Below are 16,086 nucleotides of genomic sequence, written 5' to 3' on the forward strand. Positions count from 1 at the left end.
TGTTTGAGAAGTCCATCTTGGGGTTTTTTGTTTTTTTTTTGTTGCTAAAATAGCCATAAAAAAATAAAATAGGCTCTTTAACCCAATAAAATAAAATATCACATTCAATCTATAATCATTACAATTGGTTTGATAAGTCAACCCACTTCTCAAACCAACTCATATTATAAAAATGGGCAATAAATCTTCACATTGATCCATCATAGTCGGAGTCTCAGCTTTACTACAAACTGGTTTGTCTCCAACAGAGATGGATAGTAACATTACTGTGATTTACTTTTCTGAATTTCTGGCTTTGAATTTCTGGCTTTCACCCTTTTGTCTTCGTCTCAAAGAAAAGAGTAATGCTAGAAATATTAAAAAATTTATTAAAATTTTTATTAAATGTTTCACATAGGTGTGGAATTCACATAATATGAATCTCATGTGGATCCTATATCCATATGAAACATTTGTTAGAATTTTTAAGATCTCTAACATTTTTATAAAGAAAAATTTACTAAACATCTTGGAATAAATTCACATAATGACCTACTTTAATATTTATTAATTAAAATTATAAGATTTAATATTTTTATTAAATTAAAAAAATAATAATAAATGAAAAAAATATTTTAAGAGCACCAAATAATTACTCCCATATCCAAAGGCACTTTTGGCACCACATGTTCCTCATTTAATTCCCCTTTTGTCCCTTTCACTGTCCTAATTCCCTTCCCTTTTTGTGTAACATTGTTTTGGTTTATTAATTGGAGCAGAAGTTGTTCATCATTGTCTAGTCCACACACCAACAACGATTCATCCCATTAAAAACATCACCACTAATAGCACTAATACATTAAAAAAGTAAAAAAAAAAAAAAAACACAACTCCAAGACCAAAACATCACATCATTAATGACGGGATCCACTGCCACCTAATTAGTGGGAGCACTAATTAGTGCTCCCAAGCATTTTTCGAGCAGCAGTGTTCAGAGTATTAATTTTAATATTTTAATAGAATACTAATGATATGATAAGAAAAAAAAAAATTAAGACTAAAATATCATATTACAGTAAATAAAATTTACTGTCAACTCATTAGAACTGACTTTAAAACTCAAAAATTAAAATTTGAAAACATTTATCTATTATGAGATGGTGACATGTCATCCTATCCTCTATCCTAGCCCCCACCCCACTATACAAAATTTTTGTCTTGAGCCTTTGTAGCTCTAGTTATTTGACTATTCCTTTTATTTTTGCCAATAATAATACATTCCTCTAAATGAAGCAGTTCTAATGAGTTCTTAGAACTCCTTTATTAGAGTTCTAAAATATTTTTGTATTTTTGTGTAGAGTTGTGGGTTTTCTAGCTTGGTGAAGGGATAAACTTCTCTCTATATTTTATCTTTTTATATTTTTTTATATTCTTTTTATGAATTTAATTTGGATTCACATTGATAATTTGAATCGTCTATCTTGAAAATTCTACAATGAAACTCATCCATGCAATCATAAACCTGGGAACAGATTGTATTTTTTTTATTATAAAATAAATAGTTTAAATTTAATTACATTTACCATTCATTTTATAAAATAAAATATGATTTATTTTTGTATTTATAATTTTTTAATGAAATTGATTTTTTACATGGATAACCTTTATTGTAAGACTTATGAGATAGACGGTTTAGATCATTCATACGAGTTCGAAATTGAAATCTACAAAAAGAACATGAAGAGATATGAAGAGATCAAATATGGAAGGGAGCTTATCTCTTTTTTGTAATGGGATAAAAATGAGTTTGCCACTGTCCTAAATTTATTTAATAAATTTTATTTGTTTGCAATTTTAATTGTATAATTATGTCTGTATATAGATATATATATATATATATTCATAATTAAATTAGATGTGCAACCCAGTAAGTTCAATTCGATGCTCTGACCCACTTGAATTAAGAGTTTGTTAAATTCGCAGAGACCCAACTTCTAATTGGAACTTATCTATCTGAATCTAACTCGAGCATAATAAATTGAATTTGATCTAACAGTAAATATGATCCAACAATTTATATTATTTTACCATCATCCAAAGGTGGATACTAGTGTATATGTATATTTAGAGGGTTGTTTGTGGTGTCCTAAATAAATGTACTTTTTGTCTTTTTGAACTAAAAAAATTAAGAAAAAAAATATGGATATTTGGATTAACTTTTTGACTTTTTATGAAAAAATATGTATTAAAAAATTGTATAAATTAGTGTGTAGAGAAAAATTAGGATTGAGAGTTGTGCAGCCGTAATTTTTTATTTTTGCTGAATAATGATATTTTTTTAACTTTTTGGGTAACTTTTTAATTTTTTTACTTTTTTTCAACTTGCCAAACTTAACATTAATATATATATATATATATAATTTGAGCTACTTGTTATTTCTGTCTAATTCCCATCCGAATTTAATTAAGACTTTTAAATTTTTGCCAAATTGCATTGAGTTTAAAAAGAATTTTTTTTTAAAAATCCTTAGTATTAAGATTTTATAGGATAAAAAGACATGCAATTTTCATAGTAGTTAGGTTCCTTAACAATTTTTCAGAAAAATTTTGATGCAAATAAATTTTAATAAAAAAAAATTTCAAAAAGCGGAGAAAATTCAGGAAAAATTCTATGTATTTTGAAAATTTTCTGATTTGCGCGATTTCTCTAATTTTTTCTGTATTTAGAATTTTTTCTACTTTAAAATTTCTTTGCTTCGACCCAAATAACAGAGAAATTAACAGAAAAAATAGCCCTACCCGCCTTCCCGATCACCATCCATGCCCGCCTCTGCAATTCTCTACCGTTCACTCTCTCTTTCTACGCTTCTAGAGGCTTCACAGTTTGTCTCATGTCTCTCTCTTTGCTTCGAGCTCTCTCTAACTTCACGTCAAAAATCAAAGCATTCAATGACCAGACTCAATTAGTCCTCAATTACAATCTCCATTTACGTAGCAGAAGACCATATCAAGTTCGTGAGTATCGAGTATAGAGAAGACACTACAAAAAAATTCGTTTTTTGCGACGGTAAAGGGCCGTCGCAAATGCTCCGTAAGCCGTCGCTAATACTTTTTGCGACGGTAATGTGACTTTTTGCGACGGTAAGGGGGGTCGTGACAAAGGGGGTTGCAAAAGAGCTTTCGCGACGGTAAGTACCGTCGCCATTAGTTTCTGCGACGGTAAGGTGTGTTTTTTGCGACGGCACTTTTCCTGTCGCCAATAATGGGAAAAAAATCAGTTTTCGCGACGGCACGTAATTCCCGTCGCTAAAAGTGAGTTTTTGAGACGGCAACATTACCGTCGTTAAAACTCTGGCATCTTATAAGTATTGGCGACGGCACGATTACCGTCGCTAAAGGTGTCTTGTACATTCCAATTGGACAGCTTTTGCGACTGTGTTGGTACCGTCGCAAAAGCCTATTATTGTTTTTTGCGGCGGGTTCTTCTCCCGTCTCAAAAAAAAAAAAAAAAAAAAACCTGCTGAAAAATTATTAAAAAAATTAAAATAACCTGTATTAGATAAAAAATAAGTATAAAAATTGAAAAATTACAGAATAATATAAATACGTACATAAACAAATAATGAAAATTAATAATATTGTTCCATTCATAGCAATACATAAATAAAAATTCATAATAATAAAAATTATGCCACTACATAACGTCGCGTAATACATACATAATGTTGCTCACAAATTTAAATAACATAAATCAAAATCAAAACCAAAAGTTTTCGTCTTCATTCGTTCGTGGGTTACAAAAACAAAAATTGATCATAATCTTGATACGCCCGCATTCCAGAAGAAGCCAACTGCTACTTAGGAAATATCTGAAAAAAACAAGATAAAAATAATTAAAAACCATATAATGGTGTTAATATTTTAATTATAGAAAAATATAAAAAAAAATTGACTACTATATAATTAGAAAGATAGTTTAGTAAATAATTTTGACTGGACCGAAATCCGACTCTAACTCCCAAACCGGGAACCCGATTCGAGCCTTGTCTTCTCCCACAAGTCTCTCGTGCCTAGGCGGTCGTGTGTGCCAAGTTTCGTGCTAAACCGACGCCGTTTGGTGATTTTGGGGCGTTAATACCTCGAAAAGAAGTTTCTTAAAGAAGTAGTTTGCCTACAGTGAAATCCGACTCTAACTCCCAAACCGGGAACCCGATTCGAGCCCCGTCTTCTCCCACAAGTCTCTCGTGCCTAGGCGGTCGTGTGTGCCAAGTTTCGTGCTAAACCGACGCCGTTTGGTGATTTTGGGGCGTTAACTCCTCGAATTCAAGTTTCTTAAGAAAGTAATTTGCCAAAAGTGAAATCCGGCTCTAACTCCCAAACCGGGAACCCGATTCGAGCCCCGTCTTCTCCCACAAGTCTCTCGTGCCTAGGCGGTCGTGTGTGCCAAGTTTCGTGCTAAACCGACGCCGTTTGGTGATTTTGGGGCGTTAACTCCTCGAATTCAAGTTTCTTAAGGAAGTAATTTGCCAAAAGTGAAATTCGGCTCTAACTCCCAAACCGGGAACCCGATTCGAGCCCCGTCTTCTCCCACAAGTCTCTCGTGCCTAGGCGGTCGTGTGTGCCAAGTTTCGTGCTAAACCGACGCCGTTTGGTGATTTTGGGGCGTTAACGCCTCGAAAAGAAGTTTCTTAAAGAAGTAGTTTGCCTAAAGTGAAATCCGACTCTAACTCCCAAACCGAGAACCCGATTCGAGCCCCGTCTTCTCCCACAAGTCTCTCGTGCCTAGGCGGTCGTGTGTGCCAAGTTTCGTGCTAAACCGACGCCGTTTGGTGATTTTGGGGCGTTAACTCCTCGAATTCAAGTTTCTTAAAGAAGTAGTTTGCCTAAAGTGAAATCCGACTCTAACTCCCAAACCGGGAACCCGATTCGAGCCCCGTCTTCTCCCACAAGTCTCTCGTGCATAGGCAGTCATGTGTGCCACGTTTCGTGCTAAACCGACGCCGTTTGGTGATTTTGAGGCGTTAACTCCTCGAATTCAAGTTTCTTAAGGAAGTAATTTGCCAAAAGTGAAATCCAATGTTTGTATTTTTTAAAAATACCATTCAAAATCAGATGCTCCCGTACACCATCTCGTACAAAATAGTATCGATTCTCACACTTCCTACACGGACAACTGATCATCGAACCTTCAACCCTATTGGTGTAGGCAAACACAAGGAATTCATCAATCCCATTAATGTATTCACTCGACATCCTATTTGGCAAATCAATCCAACTCTTATCTATCATCTGTATACATCCACAAGAATATCTCACCAAAGTAACTCTAAATATAATACCTACACATAAATATTCACTCGACATCCTATTTGGCAAATTAACGAAATGTCTAAAATTCCTATTTAAGGTTTAAATTAATTAAATTAAAAATTTAAGATTTATTTTATTATAAGGGTTAAAATCCTGTTTTTTTTTTGTATTTTTTTTTATTTTCTCTTAAATATTTTTATGACTTATTTAAACATTTGCAATTTAAATTTGTAATCGAACCATTACATGTGTATGATATCAAACCCCCATTGTCAAAATTTTATTTCGTTAGTAAAGTTTTTTCAGACCTCCACTGACTTTCCGTGGTTAAAAACACCCCCATTAGTTAAAGATAAAACTTCATAACTTTATAATTGAGTTTATATTATTATTAAAACTTTATAATTGAGTTTGTCTCATGGTTATTTGTAATTGAATCTTCTTAAACACCAATATAATTTGAGACGGTTTAAACAATTAAAGTATGTTATTAATAATATTATTGTTTTTATTGAAAATATCCACTACAACAAGTTGGGTCTTGAGTGACGAAATTTTTTTGTCTTCAAAGAGCTAATTTCGTCACTATAGATATTTGTGAGGAAATATTTTCGTCACCGGTTTCGTCATTGAATGTTTGTCACTAAAAACCAACGTGACGAAAAATAATTTCGTCACCAATGAAATTACTTTAGCGACGAATTTTTTTGTCACCAATAAAATAACATTTTGTCACCAAAAATTCTCATTTTCGTCACCAAATAGTTATTCAGTACCATATTTATAACTTTAGTTGACGAATAAATTTGTCACGCATGTTGATCATTGATGAGGAAATAATTTCGTCACAATAAGATGTAAAGGTGACGAAATTTTTCGTCTTCAAAAGTCATAATTTCTTGTCACTAATAAAACAACATTTTGTCGCCAAAAATTCTTATTTTCGTCACCAAATAGTTATTCAGTGCCATATTTATAACTTTAGTTGACAAATAAATTTGTCACGCATGTTGATCATTGATGAGGAAATAATTTCGTCACAATAAGATGTAAAAGTGACGAAATTTTTCGTCTTCAAAAGTCATAATTTTTTGTCACCAATAAAACAACATTTTGTCACCAAAAATTCTCATTTTCGTCACCAAATAGTTATTCAATACCATATTTATAACTTTAGTTGACGAATAAATTTGTCACGTATGTTGATCATTGATGAGGAAATAATTTCGTCACAATAAGATGTAAAGGTGACGAAATTTTTCGTCTTCAAAAGTCACATGGATGACGAAATATATTTCGTCACAAATATATATATACATGACGAAATTTTTAGTCACCAAACAACAAAATAAATAAAAACTTTCATATATAAACTGCAGTAAATTTTGTCACAAAAAATGTTTATTAGTGATGAATAATCACTTTGTCATAATTACAAGTACAAATGACGAAACAAATTCGTCACTAAACTTATTCCATATTTTATATTCAATTTAAATTATTATTTCACAAATATCCCTGCTCATATCCCAATAGCCTTTTAATTGTACTAAGAAATCCACTAGTTATTATACATCACTCCACAAAAAAATTCACTAAACAATTTATATTATAAATCAAAATATATCCGTCAAACTTTAATAATAATTCATTAAGTATCACAAAAAAACCGTAAAAACAAATCCCAAAATGAACTAACGTGGAGTCCACCAAAACAAATCAACACTCAATCTTAATTTGCAACTACAACTAAGCATCAGTTTAGGAAAAAAAATTCAACAGCTGATCTTCATTTGCAAGTATGCTTCCGAACGTCATCAAAGCCAATCTACAAAAAAAATAAACAAGGCAACCATTAACATAGAATATATATATATATATATAAAGTTTATTAAAATAGCAAAGTTTTATTATAAACTTAAAGCCAAATATCAGAAACTTAACAAATATACATAACTGTTCTCAAGATCACAAGCTTGAAGTTATCTAAACAGAAATTAACAGAGATTAACTAAAACGATGAATACCATGCTCATTCCCACCCATGGGCTTTGCAATGATCACCTTAACATGGCAATTCACTGTATCCCCAGAATTATGCTCGGATCAAAAACTGGGAGTGACGCACGGACAGCAGCCAAACCAGTTATAACACTACAACATCTCATGGTAAGAAACCAGGGCATGCAGTCAATGAGAATGGGAAGGAACAAATATTGTGGCTGCTGCACAAATGGGATTTAAAAAAATTATGTCTATGTGTGTGTATATGCATTTGTAGGTATGTATTATGTATTTTGATACTAAAACAGTAATGCTAAAGTTATTAGTTACTTAATATTTCTCTAGATGGAATTAGTATGTACTCACCAGTTGCCCATTTTTTAAAGAATTTGAAGCCCAAGTTCTTGATCCAGTAACCATGAGGCCTACTACTTAATGAGATTATATGATGGGAAGTAGAGAGGAAGGTTAAACTATGGCCATGGCTGGTTATAATAAGAAATAAATTTTGATGGGAATTTGTATTACCATATCTTCCTCAAAGTTAAAGTATGAAATCTATACGGGCAAGTATGTGTCGCATCTCTTTGAGTCTAGGTATCAAGTTGCATCTCTAAAGTTTAGTGAAAAGTTCACAAATCTCTGTCATGGTTTGTTTGCTACAAGTTGGATATCACATCTTTTTGGATTATCAGGTTGCTGATAGTTTGGTGTTTGGAGTCAGGATAAATTGTGGACAGCTTAAACTGTAGATCCTTCCACAAATATCCGTAGCCATTTCTAGTCTCAACCCAATGTTCAGCCCATCTAAGTTCATTTTTGGGAGATTTTGGTCATGTTTGGTTACCAATAATTCTTCAATTTCCAAATTATCTGCTGAGCAAGCACTTGAATTCAGGGTCATATTTATTTCCTCTATCCTTCGTTTTTTTTTTGTGAAGCAAAATTGAAGCAAAATTAGGCTATACAGATAACTGAAGCAAAACTGAACACAAAAAACTGAAGCAAAACTGAAGCAAAATTACCCAGACCAGCAGCCCAGCAGATCTATCCATTCACACAGCATACAGATACAACCAGCAAAGCAGAATGATACCAAACAACAGAGCATACAGATACCAACAGCAGATCAAACAGCAGAGCATACAGATACCAACAGCAGATCATACAGAGCATACAGATACAAACAACAGAGCATTCAGATACTTGTGACTTAGGCTATACAAATACCAACATCCACAGATACAAGCACACTTAACAGCAGGCTATTATCTGACTTATTTTTGTCTCTACTTTGGTTAGTGTGTATTTTAACTAGAGTCGTGCTAAGTAAGAATTTTGATAATGAATCTATTTTCATTAAATACATCTTCAAAGTTGTTAAATCTTAGTTAATAAGTAGTCAAACTGTTGTACTTTAACTGATATATACTAACCAACATGAGGAAAATAAAATGATAAAACGAGCGAGACAGGACATCCAAAAATAAGTAGAAGGACCAACTAAAGACCTATTTTCCTACATCCAGCAGTTAGCAAATCCAGCAAATCAAGGCAAATGGGCAGCAGCAAACGGGCAGCAGCAAATGGGAAAGGATTAACATTTATACTTGAATAAAATTACAAGTTTTCATCTCTAATACAATTATATTTGAATTTCCATCAAATTGTAACTAGTTTGTCTACTCACCACTTTTTGGTAATTTTTCTTAAAATAAACAGTCACAATGACAACTTGAATAATAAGATTCCTAAGAGGATTAAAAATTCATAACACCACAAAAATTCCATGTCTAGTTTGTGTACATACAAAGAAATGCAAAAGCCTAAAAAGTTACTGAAAATGAAAGACCTAAACATTTCATGAACCAAACATTGTATGACATCAAGTGAGACTTGAAATTCAACTCAAACACATAAAAATCTTCACAATACTGATAAATTCAAATAAAATCTAACCCTAAAGAAGTGTTGAAAACAATTAAAATGAGGCAAAGACCTAAACAGGACATTTCTAGCAAAAAACAGAAAAAGGTTCAAACACTCTGCTCCCGAAAGTCAAATTTCAAGACCAAACAATCACAAGATTCGACGAAATCTGATCCACATAATTGGAAAACTTTAAAATGCCAAAAATAAAACCAATTCTACAGTGAAAACAATGGATCTCTCACTAGACTAGCAAAATATATTGAAAACGATACGAAAACTTTGACCAAAAAAAGCTGAAAGTGGAGTCTAACACTATGGCATCAACATAAGACTCTATATAACTTGCTTTAGTCCATTGAAAAATAAATCCATCAAATGATTAACATTTTCACCTCATCAAATTATGTAATGACAAATGCCAAATAAAGACATTAAAATCTTACCAAGAAACCCAAGAGAGAGAAGCAAAGCAATGAAAGCGAATGGCAATCCTACCAAGAAACCCAATGGCCTGCAATCTGCCACATAAATTTATATCTCTCTCTCTCGCTTCCCTTTCTTTGTTGTTTGTTTGATTCTCTTCTCTCTACTCCTGCAGATTTTGTTACATTGAAGGAGAGCCTTCCACTGCGGAACAAAGAAAAAATTCAAAAAATAAAATAAAAATAAAAAACTCAATGATTAGAGAGAGGAAGGGAAGAAAAGATGTCAAAACCGTTTCCTCTTATTGTGGAAGATAATATACAAATTAAGGTAAAAAATTAATGTGATAGTAATATTATCTCATCATTAACACGTAAAAATTAAGATAAATAATTTTTTTCTAAAAACAAATAACATAAACAAGTAAATTTTTCTATTGCATTACTGACCTGAATTTTCAGTTCCTGTAAAACCTGACACCTTCAGAATTCTATCTTTGTAGCTGAAAGCATATGGGTTTTAAGTGAATATATTCGTGTTCATATTTTCAACAAGTCTAATAGTTATACTTTGGTTTACAAATACCATCAGCAAGATTTCATTAATTACCTGTGCTTGAACTCACTTCACATTGTGAACTTTCACAAGTATCAACTTTGTCATGATTGATATAAACCTTAAAACCTACCAAGAGAAACTTAGCATGAAGGAAACCATATGAAACCATAGCAAAAATAACCATTCAAAGTCCTATATGACAAGAACAGGCAAGTTAATTCGTTATGTTTTGATATGGAGGAATAAAATAAAATAAACCAATTTCATTGGCAATAAATGTCATAAGCACATGAACATAATAAGTTTTATCTTATAGGCATATTGTCAAACACAATGTGTGCAAGGTATACATATTAATAAACACTGATTTAACACACAAACGTACAAATCCAATACCAACATCTGCAAACAAAAGAAATTGATAAACATGATCCTAAGTAAGAAACAAGTATTCATAGTGCTCTCCAAGTGATTGTAGGATGTCACTCACCTTGACAATCAATGTTGTAGCACTGAACATGTTTGGAGTGTCTACCCCATTGAGATAAGCTTTGATTTATGGGATACCAGGTCCAGCCGCAGTGGGTGTGAAACACACACAGAGAACAGCAGCAACCATGGTCAGAATAAAATTAACACCAGTAAAAAATATAAATCCCATCAGGTACCTGCATACACCAAGATGATTGCCAAAGCATTTCTCAATTCCCAGCTCTAGCCAAGGTAAACATTTTTTTTTTTTTGGGTGAAGGATATTTGAGAATTATCTGTTAGCTGAAAATATTTCAAATGAGTTTCTTAATTTAGTGCAAGGATATAACAATACCTTTCTTCTTCTATGTATCGAACCATGGAGAGATGCTTGTACCCTGCAATATTCTCGACTGCAAGATTGATGAATGTGGCAATTATGCCAGTTAGAAGCCCAACAAGGAAAGCCAGCGTCCATTTTAAGAAAATATACTGCAATACTTGGACTTTTGATCTGCTTCTCCAGTCATGCTTGAAGAGATCATTCTCATTGATCCTGTATAAAAAGAATTTGCTGCATAAAGAAGAATGCGAAGAAGAAAAAGGAACATTAGAATGCAAGAACAGAGTAAGATGTTTTTACTCATAGTCCAAGCTCTCAATATGAGAGACCTCTTCATGAGTTGTAATAAAGGATTAGCATGGGTAAGTTGTAATAGATAAGCTCTGGAAAATAGGCAAGTAACAGGAGCACCGGTCGATCTTGGAAATTTCTAGGAAAAGTGATGAAATTTGTCTTCTTCTATTATGTATGTGGATGATTTGAAGCCCACGTGCCCAAAATCTGCAAGGAAAGAGTTAGAAACCAAGCAAACAGGAGCGTTATATCACTGGAGGTGGCAGCGGTATACCACTCTTACACACTTTTTATATATGTTATAGATATATATCAACATAAATTACATATATAAAGCAGAAAAGGAAGATGAAAACATACTTTTAACCATGATCTTGCTTGCGATAGGGAAATTGAAGAGTGAGGAGGAGGCATGAAGCCTTAAAGATTTGGGTTTAGTTTGAAATTTAAGAGATGTGACAATAATGGGGTGGGGAGTTACAGAGGAACCGAACCAAACTCCTGTATGTGTAAAGAGTAACATTGTGGACGCCTTGAAGCTCTGCTCATGATACACTATCAGGAGCTTTTAGATACTCATGCTTTTTCAAGCATATATATATATAGGTCATTAACAAATAAATTCATATCAATTCCATAAATAGATTATAATTAGCAGGTAGCTTTGGTAACTAGTATCCATGTTAAGCTAGATTACCTCTCCTGCAGCATAGTCAATTGGAAAAACCTTGGTCAGCATCTTTAGTGGATGTTGTAGAAGTTTCACGTATCACAAGTGCTAATTCAGCAAGTTCTTCGTCAGATAGATTGGCAGTATGCACGCCTCACAGCAACGTTGCAGTAGTAGTAGCCAGCAGAATTAAAGATGAAGAACATCTAAGCAACAACGTAATCACTATTGTAGTGTGTTACCGAGTGGAAGCAGTAAACATGAAGCCATATTTTCTTTCTTTTGGTAACAAAAATTGAATTTCAACGCAATCACTATTATTTTAGTCAAACAATAATTCTATATTTAGAATTTAGTATGTTCAAATTTGTAAATCTACACTTACAAGGATAGATGCTTTTGATTTTATTAAAATCAAAACTTTACACACAACAACAAATGAATAGCATTAACTAATTAAATATGCACAATAATTTAATAATCAAAGATGGATAGCTGTTAAGTGTTAAAGTAGACTTGAATAAATGAGAAGTCAAAAACTGAAACTAGAAAATGGATTTAATTTTCATATGTAGCATTTCACATTGTGGAAGGAAAGGGAGTTCAAAATAATATTAAAAGGACAAAAGCTTAAAACACTGATTAGATATTAAGGCCAAGTTTGGTAAGTTGAAAAAAAGTTAAAAAGCTAAAAAGTTACTCAAAAAGTTAAAAAGTTATCACTATTCACCAAAAGTCAAAAAGTATGACTGCACAATTCCCAATCCTAATTTTCCCCTATACACTAATTTATACAAATTTTTAATACACATTTTTCCATAAAAAAGTCAAAAAGTTAACCCAAACATTTATATTTTTTCCCTCAACTTTTTAGTCAAAAAGACAAAAAGTACACTTATTTAGGACACCCCAAACAACCCCTTAGCTATAATATTCTATAAAGTAGCATGAATTGTGAATATAGATTAAAAAACATGTAAATATTCTTGGGCCCCATGAAACCATGATAAATGAAGTATCTAGCAAGAAATATGAACCTATAATGGCATAGGAGTGATGATAATCAGAAGAAACTTTAATAATTTCCTTGGAAAGTCTAGAAACTTTGAGGGGCTCCTGCATTAATAATACAACCAAATTACATGGTCAATTCAAAAGGAACTCCATAGGAAACATTACAAATAACAATCTAAACAATCACATCTCTTTTTCCATTTTATTGGTACTAAAATAGTCGAAGAAGATAGTGAGTGAAGTTAACCAAAATAAACAGAAGTAGAAAAATAATATGTAGTTTGAGTGGGGAATTTATGCAAACATGTGTGAAGCATTGTAAAAAAAAAAACAACCAAAACTGTGCCATCATCAAATAACATGACCGTCTTCATAAATATGCCTTATTTTAACCCATAACAATGCACAATGAAAACGGGTTTAATTTTACCAACATCAGCCAAGCAATCACACACAACCATATAAATCATGTCAGAAAGTCCTGCCTAGAAGATAACATACATACTCTTAACAAACATTTTATCATCTTGTAATTCATACCCTAAGGCTACTCATCATACCCATGCTTCCATCAATTATGGTCCTTCAGCACCATCCAGAGCACAGCCTGCAAGAGTACCATCAATCAGAAACTACTTTACTGCACAATCATCCAATAGCTGGTTGCTACCTGTATTCACAAGAAATGCCCCTGCATAGATCAAGGCACTCCCCTGTAAGTGCAAGTTATAGGAATCCCAGTATTTTTCTTTATAAAATAAATGTACTAAACGGAAGAAACCCTGGAAAGTACCAGGCTTTATATGCTGCAAACAATCTGCATTAATAATTTGAATTGTTTCATTTGTCAAAGCACAGTGAAGAGAAATAAGGTCACTTGCAGCAAGTAAATCATTAAGGGTATCCATTCTTTGGGCAAGAGGGAACATCATTGAGGATCTACTCAACTTTCCTTTTCCCTGCATGAATGTAATTAAGGAAAAAATTAATTAGATGACACATTTCATTTTCCCTGTGTAACGTAATTAAGGGTAATTAATTAGATTAAGTCATATATATTAGAGGACAAATATCCAATACATGACAGGAACATCAAATTCAAAAAGCCAAAAAGAAGCACATCTAGTTCTCAAATAACATATATTTAATGCCTCTGGTAATACATATAAACAAAACTTAATGTACTAACAACACTTCGCTGAAAAAGATTACTAGCACTTGAGATTCTTCTCAACTTGTTGCTTTTACAAAAAACCTCTAAGATTTCCAAAGATCAATAGACTAGATGCTCTCCAATGACAACTCTAATCAATTCAGTCACATATAACTATTTCTTAGTTCCAAGACAATAGATTGAACAACTCTAATACCTAACTAGGCCTGTCTCTTGTTAGGAATTTTATAGAGCTTTAATTTAAGTTTCGAAGTCAAGCTATTTCAGAAAACTACAGAACGAAATCTCATTGAATTTTCTTATTTCCTTTTCTCAGCAACCAAACAAAAAATGAACTACAACAGAGCAAGAAGAAGAAAAAAAAAAACGCAGCAAATCAAAGCTATAAAAAAGTGATTAATCAACTTACTTTCAGAGCTCAATCACTACAAATCCCGGACTAGAACCCCCGCAAAATCCAACGAAACAAACAGCTGAACATAAAAAAAATATATATAATTTAACAACACATCAAATTGAACATGAATTCTGAAAAAATAAAGAAGGAACAGATTGCATCAATTAATAAAAACTGATACAGAGAAAAATTCAAAATAAATAAATAAATAAAGCCAGAAATTGATTAGAGAACAGGGGTTACAATTCAAAAGAAGAAATTGAAGAGAGTACCTTCAAGATTCATGTCAGTCATATTATTGTGAGAGAGAGATAAGGAGAGCGAAGAGACAGATCAGTGTTTATGAAGGGGCTAGGGCAAATATAAGGAAAAGGGGGAAAAAATATAAATGTTATGGTTTACCGAGAGAGAGAAATAGGAGGATATACATACCAGTTATTATGGAGAGGCCGGTGACGACAAGAAGCCATGCTCACCGGCGGTGGTGACGAAAGGAGAGAGGAGATGAGTTGCGCGAAGGTGGGGAGAACTAAGGAAAGAGATGAATCTCACGCAGAAAGTCAGTAGAGTTGGTTATGAAAAACAATTCAACAGAATCTTTAGGTTTTTTTTTTTTTTTGGAAAAATTAAAATCAATTTGAGAGCAATAAAAATCAAAACTATATTTTTAAAATTTTAAAAAGTATTTATGACTTAAAAGATAAAATTATACAAAAATAATAAGTATTTTTTTATTTTTTCACCCAATTGTTTTTTTGTTTTTTAGAAAAAGAAAATTGAAGCTAGATTCTGAAAATAAAATCTAACATATTGAAATTAATAATCTAACCACATTCTTTGAAAAAAGTTTAAATTATCTCCAATTAGTCATCTCAACTTAAAAATGTGTTTGGGCTTAATGGGTTCATTTTGTGATTTAATTCAATAATCACTTTAATTTTACAATTCAGTAATTAGAATATTTAAAACTCTTTGAAAAGTTATAATAAAAACACAATCACTAAATTATTTTATTTCACTAGCAAAACTTTGACCGACGAATAGTGTTATCGTCGCTAAATGGTTAACTCTTTGCCCACGCCAATTTGTCGTCGCCAGAAGTAAGCACACTAATAGCAACGCTCATTGTGTTGCTAAAATATAAGTCCCGTAGCTAAAAGTTTTGAAATTTTGGCGCCAACTAAAAATTTTGGCGCTTAGTGAATGTTATGCTTTTTTAGCGACGGTAGCAAATTGCGTTGGTAAAGGTATACTTTTACCAACGAAATTGATCACTGTGTTGCCAAAAATATACTTTTGGCGATGAAAAATTGACGTCGTCGCCAAAAGTAGTCGCCAAAAGTGCAATTTCTTGTAGTGAGATACAGATTGATACGAAGAGTGATAAAAAAAAAAAACAAAAAAAGGAAAAAAAAAAGGAGGGAAAAATAAACTGATCCAAAAAAAAAAAGGGAAAAATAATTTAGGAAAACTGATCCAAAAAAAAAAAAGGAGGGAAAAATAATAGACTATTTTTT

The 16,086-nt window shown here is 32.4% G+C and overlaps 2 long non-coding RNA genes across 2 annotated transcripts; both read right to left on the minus strand.

Annotated features, from left to right (window-relative positions):
• Window positions 1-9,422: 9,422 nt before the first annotated feature.
• Window positions 9,423-10,868, minus strand: LOC145799216 (uncharacterized). The gene is made up of 4 exons (XR_014341236.1): window positions 10,697-10,868; window positions 10,258-10,332; window positions 10,098-10,150; window positions 9,423-9,852 (listed from the first exon to the last, which is right to left on the minus strand). It is a non-coding gene; the product is annotated as an uncharacterized LOC145799216 (long non-coding RNA).
• A 167-nt stretch (window positions 10,869-11,035) lies between these two features.
• On the minus strand, window positions 11,036-11,896 carry LOC145799215 (uncharacterized). Its single transcript, XR_014341235.1, has 3 exons — window positions 11,675-11,896; window positions 11,321-11,521; window positions 11,036-11,233 (listed from the first exon to the last, which is right to left on the minus strand). It is a non-coding gene; the product is annotated as an uncharacterized LOC145799215 (long non-coding RNA).
• Window positions 11,897-16,086: the final 4,190 nt, after the last annotated feature.

The sequence above is a fragment of the Camellia sinensis genome, chromosome 9 (genome assembly GCF_055761805.1).
Source record: "Camellia sinensis isolate YWXY chromosome 9, ASM5576180v1, whole genome shotgun sequence".
Lineage (NCBI taxonomy): Eukaryota > Viridiplantae > Streptophyta > Magnoliopsida > Ericales > Theaceae > Camellia > Camellia sinensis.